The sequence below is a fragment of the Nycticebus coucang genome, chromosome 8 (assembly GCF_027406575.1).
Source record: "Nycticebus coucang isolate mNycCou1 chromosome 8, mNycCou1.pri, whole genome shotgun sequence".
In the NCBI taxonomy this organism is placed as follows: Eukaryota; Metazoa; Chordata; class Mammalia; order Primates; family Lorisidae; genus Nycticebus; species Nycticebus coucang.
Window position 1 is genome coordinate 47,573,292 of NC_069787.1, and position 7,424 is coordinate 47,580,715.

Below are 7,424 nucleotides of genomic sequence, written 5' to 3' on the forward strand. Positions count from 1 at the left end.
TCCTAAAACTTATATGGGACCACAAACCCTAAATATCCAAGACCATCTTGAGCAAAAAGAGCAAAGCTGGAGGCATCACAGTATTTTCTTACAAACTATATTACAAAGCTATAGTAAGTAAAATAGAATGGTATTGACTAAAATAGACACATCGGCGGCAGCCAGGGGGCGGTGGCGCGGCGTCGCCTCCCGGCCGACCCCTCCCCGGGCTCCTCCGTGGTTATGGCCCGGCCGCCCCGCCGGCGGCGCTCTGGAAATATGAAGAGACGCTGCAGCTGCAGCTGCGGCGGCGGTGGCGGCCACTGCAGCTCGGAGCGGCGCGCGCGGCGGCCAGAGCGGGACGCGGGGCGGGACGCGGCGAGGCGGGCACGCGGATGGGGACCGGGCGCCCACAGCTGCCCGAAGGCGCCCAGGGAGCGCGCGCCCGGCAGCCCCGCGCCGCGCCCGCCCGGCATGGGGCGCGCTGCGGCCGCCTGAAGCTGGGCCTGGCCCGGCCGCACGCGGGCTGTGGCCGAGCGCTCACCGGGGCCTGGACGGGGCGGGAGGGCAGGGCGCCGTCGCATCGCCGCCGAGCTTCCGGGGAGCGATCGGAGGCCGGCGAGCGAAGGGCTCCGAGGAGCACTGGGGATGTCCTGTCCGCGCCTCTTCCTGCTCAGATACCTGTTCCTGGCCCTCCTGCTTCATGGGCTGGGAGAGGGTTCTGCCCTCCTTCATCCAGACAGCCGATCACATCCTAGGTCCTTAGAGAAAAGTGCCTGGAGGGCTTTCAAGGAGTCGCAGTGCTATCACATGCTCAAACATCTCCACAATGGTGCACGGATCACTGTGTAGATGCCGCCTACAATCGAGGGCCACTGGGTCTCCACTGGCTGTGAAGTAAGGTCAGGCCCAGAGTTCATCACAAGATCTTACAGATTCTACCACAATAACACATTCAAGGCCTACCAGTTTTACTATGGCAGCAACCGGTGCACAGACCCCACCTACACGCTCATCATCCGGGGCAAGATCCGCCTCCGCCAGGCCTCCTGGATCATCCGAGGGGGCACTGAAGCTGACTACCAGCTGCACAATGTCCAGGTCATCGGCCACACGCGGAGGCAGCAGCCGAGAAGCTCAGCCATCTGGTGAACCGCACCTGCCCGGGCTTCCTGGGAGCCTGGGGCCCCTGGGTGCAGGACGTGGCCTATGACCTGTGGCGGGAGGAGAACCGCTGTGAGTGCACCACAGCCGTGAGCTTTGCCATGCGCGAGCTGCAGCTCATCCGGGTTGAGAAGCAGCACCCACAGCACAGCCCAGACCACCTGGTGGAGGAGCTCTTCCTCGGCGACATCCACACCGATGCCTCCCAGAGGACGTTCTACCGGCCGTCCAGCTACCAGCCCCCGCTGCAGAATGCCAAGGCAGGACGCAGAAGAGTGTCTGGCTGAGATTTGCTTCCCTGAGCTTCGGCAGCCAACTCCACATGCGGGAACCAGCAGTGAACCTTTCTCGAGGCGCAGGCCCCTTCCTGGGTGTCTGTAACTGGCTGTGGGTTGCTGTGCGGTGTCTCCCCGAGGCTCTCAGAGTCCCTCCGAGTGCCCTGTGCTCTGCTCACCTCCTGGCAGGGTGGCTGACTGCACCGAACCCACATTCTGCAGCTCGGCACCGTGCTACTTGCTGGGAGCTGGTGTTGCAGTCCATGCAGGGTGGTGTCACGAAGCACCATAGACGTTGGGACTCAGAAACAACAGGTGCTTATTTCTTATGCTCACAGAGGCCGGAAGCCCAGCTCAGGGCACCAGTGTGGTGCATTGCTCAGGGCCTCTTCTAGACCGTAGACTCTGATTCCATTGTGTCCCCTTGTGGCGGGGAGGGAGCCACGGAGCACTCAGATCTCTTTGATAAGGGCACTAATCCCACTTGTGAGGGCTCCACCTTCATGCCTAGTCACCTCCCAAAGGCCCAGCCTCCTAATTCCCTCCCATAAGGGTTTAGGACTTCACAAACATTCAGTCCATTCCCACAGGACAGACAGCCAGACAGACAGCCGGCATGGGCAGCCTGTACCTAAAGCTACAGTTAAAGGGACATAGTGTGGGTGGCCACAGCAGTTCCCCCTCACGCTTTCTGAAAGTGGAGTCACCCAAGTTCCCTTGAAGGGACCAAAATGAGCCTAGTCCATAAGCTCCTAGAATCCAAGAGCAGAGAAGCACTGTGCCGTCCCTCCCCAGTATGTGAACACTGGTCACGTGTGACGGATGCTGGCTCCTCTGGTGTGCAGTGACAGCTTTGTGTAGTCTGCATGTCCATGAGGACCTCATCACATTGGCCGCATGCTCAGCTCTCCCTGGACTCTGTGGTCTTGGCGTCAGAGAACCTGCCAGCCGTGGGTAGGCCCTGAGAAGGCTGTGCCTACAGGATTATCCACAGCAGAGACGCGATCAAACTCGTGGAAAACTGTACTTTCCAAGAAAGCTTTTGACCAGGGCCATTAGCCACAGTAAGTCTCTTTCCAGAAACCTTCACGGTGTTTTGTTTCCATCATCTATTCCCAGTTCTCCTCCTCCTTGAACAAAACCTGTTAGTCCTAGAAATGCTGCTTCTGAAGATGTGTGTTGTATCCAGCCTGCTGTGAACCAGGATCCCGTCAAGTCCTTTCTTCCATTCTGGGAAGACGGCGAAAACAAGTGGATACTGTCAGCAAATGTTGTTGATGAACCAGCTCTCCAGAAATAAATAATTGGCAGGGAACAGGAGAAAGCCTGGAGAATCCCCATCAGTCTCGCGAGGGAGAAGACCTTTTCCTGGGGTGGAGTCCTTGATAGGGGACTGTTTGTTCTTTACAGGACCCCCGCCCTCCACCCCCCAAGGGGCAGCCCAGGGCAGGAAGTAGCATTCAGTAGCCCGGAGGCCAAATCGGGGTCCTGATTCTACCTTTGTTTGTAAGTTCTCTTAGCTGAGTGATTTCCTCTCCTCACATCTTGGTTGCATCTGTAAAATGTCCCCGTGGTGTCTTGGGGGACAAAGTAAAGCTTCAGGAGACAATGGACTACAGCCCCAGACTCCAGCGCCCTGCAAGTGCAGCCGTAGTTATTGACCTTGCTACCAGAGAGATGGGCAGGAATCAGAGGGCAGAGCAGGCAAAACCCCACTTCTTGCCCAAAACACTGCTCACTTATACTATGTAAGGGGTTTTGTTTGTTTGTTTATAGGATAAGTTTGATTGTTTTTTTCTTTTCTGAGTCTAATTGTACAGGGATCTTTATTCGCCCCCTACTTCTGAATTAAAGCTTTTTATAGTGAGTATAAAGAATAGCAACAAGGAAACATTCTCTGGTCCCTCTGCTTTAACCTTCAAGCTATCTGTGTACAGAAACTTTTGACTTTAAATAGCCCTTTCTGAGATTCAGGGAAAGGGTGCCAAGTTGGTGAGCCAGGGGGAGGACAAGTCTCAAGAGAGAATCATGTATCAGAGCACAGATCTGAAGAGAGAGCGATTTTATAAAGCAAGTGATACGGTGGAGTCCAAATCACTCTGTCTTTTAATAAGACTATCTGTCTTATTCTATGTTCTTCCCACTTATTCATCTTGGAAGGATACTAATTAAGAAGAGCATCTTAGAAAAGAGAAGGCATTTTAAAAATACAACATAGAGCCTTTAATTTCTACTTCCCTCTTTGTACTTATAATTTTGATTCAAGCCAAAAAGTTTGAGAATTAGGAGCACAAATGATTTTTTTAAAAAACCTGTCTACAAAATAGGTGTCTCCTCATACAACCCTGGCTAAACCTGGTAGCTTGTTGACAGTATCCACAAAGGCCAAAATACTACCCCCCCCGCATGCCGGGGCTTGGTTTGAACCCACCACCTCCGGCATATGGGACCGGCGCCCTACTCCCTGAGCCACAGGCGCTGCCCCTGTTTTTAGCTTTAATGACAGCTGAAGAGTTGTTTCAAAAAGTAACTAGTCAACAACAGAAGCAAAATGATTTGAAAGCTCCCAGGCGAAGGGCTTGGATTTTCAAATGATCAGCAGGAACATGAAAAGTTGTTCAGCATCATTAATCATTGGAAAATCAAAACCACAGTGGGATGCCAAGTTACCTGTTAGGATGGCTATTACGAAAAAGAAAAGAAAACAATAAAAAACAGAAAACAAACCAGGTGTTGGTGAGGATGTGGAAAAATCGGAATCCCTGTGCACTGCTGGTAGGAATGTAAAATTCTGCAGCCACTGAAGACACTGGTGGTCCCTCAAAATATTAAACGTAAGATTCTTATATGACACAGCTGTTCCATTTCTGGATATATACCCAAAAGAATTAAAAGCAGGGACTGGAACAGATAGGCGTATACCCCTGGTGATAGCAGCATTATCCACAGTAGTGGAAAGATGGAAGCAACGTAAGTGTCTATTGAGAAAACCTGTAAACAGAATGTGACGTGTGCGCACAACACAATATTGTTCAGCCTTTGAAAGGATGGAAATGCTGACATGCGTGACGCTTGAGGAGCTTATGCTGAGTGAAATAAGGGCTAACGGTACACGACGCCTGCTCTTCCACTCCTCAGAGGTCATCCAGGAAGACAGTAGGATGGCGCCTGCCGGGGGCTGGGCCTGGGGGCTGTACAGAGTTACAGTGGAGGAATATGAAGGGGTCCTGGGGCAGCGGGTGGTGGTGGTGATGGTTCCACAGCAGTGGGAAGCCACTTAAAACTGGTTGAGATGGCAAACTCCGTGTTCTGTATTTCTTACCACAATAAAACAAAAGTAACTAGTACAAAAAAAAATAAATAAATAAATAAAATACACACATCAATCAATGGAGTCCAGAAATGAACTCATATGTTTATTATCAAGTGATTTTTTTCAGTGAAGGTGCCAAGAACACACAATGGGAAGTAGACAGTCTCTCTTTAACAGACGGTGTTGAGAAAACTGGATATCCACACACACACAAGAATGAAGTTAGACCCTTATCTCAGACTATATACAAAAATCAACATAAAATTGGTTAAAGACTTAAACATAAGATCTAAAACTGTAAACTAGAAGAAAATACAGAAGGAAAACTATTCAACATTTGTCTAGGCAATGACTTTTTAGACTTGAGCCCCAAAGCATAGGTGACAAAAGTAACAATAGGTAAATGAATGGCCTCTGCACAGCAAAAGAAACAATCAACAGTATGAAGAGACAACCTACAGACTGAGAGAAAATATTTTCAGGCCATAAATCTGATAATAGGTTAATATCCAGAATACATAAGGATCTCAAACAACTCAATTCACAAGAAAACAAACACTCAATTAAAAAGTGAGCACAGGACCTGAAAAGACATTTCTCAATAGAAGGCATACAAAGGGCCATCCGATATAGGAAAAAATGCTCAACATCACCAATTATTAGGGACACGCAAATTAAAGCATCAGTGAGACATCATCTCCCACCTGTCAGAATGACTGTTAGCTGAGAGACAGAAGTGTTGGCAAGAATGTACACACTATTATGAATTGGGCTGCAATAAACATTCTGGTACAAATACCTTTGTTATGTTGTGATTTTTGGTCTTCTGGGTATATGCCCAGCAGAGGAATTACAGGATTGAATGGCAGATCTATTTTTAGATCTCTGAGTGTTCTCCATATATCTTTCCAAAAGGAATGTATTAATTTGCATTCCCACCAGCAGTGCAGAAGTGTTCCCTTTTCTCCGCATCCACGCCAACATCTCTGGTCTTGAGATTTTGTGATATAGGCTAGTCTCATTGGAGTTAGATGATATCTCAAAGTAGTTTTGATTTGCATTTCTCTGATGATTAAAGATGATGAGCACTTTTTCTTTTTTTTTTTTTTTTAATTTGGCCGGGGCTGGGTTTGAACCCGCCACCTCCGGCATATGGGACCGGCACCCTACCCGCTGAGCCACAGGCGCCGCCCAATGAGCACTTTTTCATATGTCTGAAGGCCATGCGCCTGTCTTCTTCAGAGAAGTTTCTCTTCAAATCCCTTGCCCAGCCTGCGATGGGATCCCTTGTTTTTTTCTTGCTGATGCGTTTGAGTTCTCTGTGGATTCTGGTTATTAAACCTTTGTCAGAGATATACCCTGCAAATATCTTCTCCCATTCTGAGGGCTGTCTGCTTGCTCTGCTTACTGTGTTCTTAGCTGTGCAGAAGCTTTTTAGTTTGATCAAGTCCCAGTAGTGTATTTTTGAAGCTGCTTCAATTGCCCGGGGGGTTCTCCTCATGAAATACTCACCCAGACCAATTTCTTCAAGGGTTTTCCCTGCATTCTCCTCTAGTATTTTTATGCCCAAGTGCCCATCGATCCACGAATGGATTAATAAATTGTGGTATATGTATACCATGGAATACTATGCAGCCTTAAAGAAAGATGGAGACTTTACCTCTTTCATGTTTACATGGATGGAGCTGGAACATATTCTTCTTAGTAAAGTATCCCAAGAATGGAAGAAAAAGTACCCAATGTACACAGCCCTACTATGAAACTAATTTGGGACTCTCACATGAAAGCTATAACCCAGCTACAACTTAACAATAGGGGGAAGTGGGAAAGGGGAGGGTGGGTAGAGGGAGGGGGATCAGTGGGATCACACCTGTGGTGCATATTACAGGGGTATTTGCGAAACTTGGTAAATGTAGAATGTAAATGTTTTGGCACAGTAACTGAGATAACACCGGAAAGGCTATGTTAACCACTGTGATAAAAATGTGTCAAATGGTTTATGAAGCGAGTGTATGATGCTCCATGATCATATCAATGTATACAGTTATGATTTAATAAAAAAAAAAAAAAGAGAATGTAGACACTAAACTTGATCTTAGCCAAAAGGCCAAGACGTGATTGGCATGAATGTGGAGAAAAGGGAACCCTTGTACGCTGTTGTTGGGAATGTAAATTAGTACAGCTATTATGAAAAACTATATGAAGGGTCCTGAAAAAAAAATAGAATTACTGTATTATCCAGCAATTCTACTTCTGGGCGCACATCCAAAGTATTTGAAATTCATATGTCAAAGATATATCTGCATTCTCATGTTCATTTCAGCACAATTCATGATAGCTAAGTTGTGGAATAAACAGAAGTATTTATCAATGGTTGAATGAATAAATAAAATATATGTATGTATAATGAAATATTATTCAGCCTTAAAAAGGAATTCTGTCATTTGCTACAACAGGAATAAACCTAGAAGTTATTGTGCTGAGTGAAATAAGCCAGGCACAGAAGGGCAGAGATCATGTTATCTCACTTAATTGAGATAACGCCGGAAAGGCTATGTTAACCACTGTGATAAAAATGTGTCAAATGGTCTATGAAGCGAGTGTATGATGCCCCATGATCATATCAATGTATACAGTTATGATTTAATAAAAAAAAAAGAAACAAACTCAGAGAATAGGATGGTGATTATCAG

General features: G+C 47.5%; 2 pseudogenes; one reads left to right on the top strand and one right to left on the bottom strand.

Annotated features, from left to right (window-relative positions):
• Window positions 1-258: 258 nt before the first annotated feature.
• On the top strand, window positions 259-1,430 carry LOC128591326 (protein APCDD1-like; annotated as a pseudogene).
• A 5,286-nt stretch (window positions 1,431-6,716) lies between these two features.
• On the bottom strand, window positions 6,717-6,850 carry LOC128593101 (uncharacterized; annotated as a pseudogene).
• Window positions 6,851-7,424: the final 574 nt, after the last annotated feature.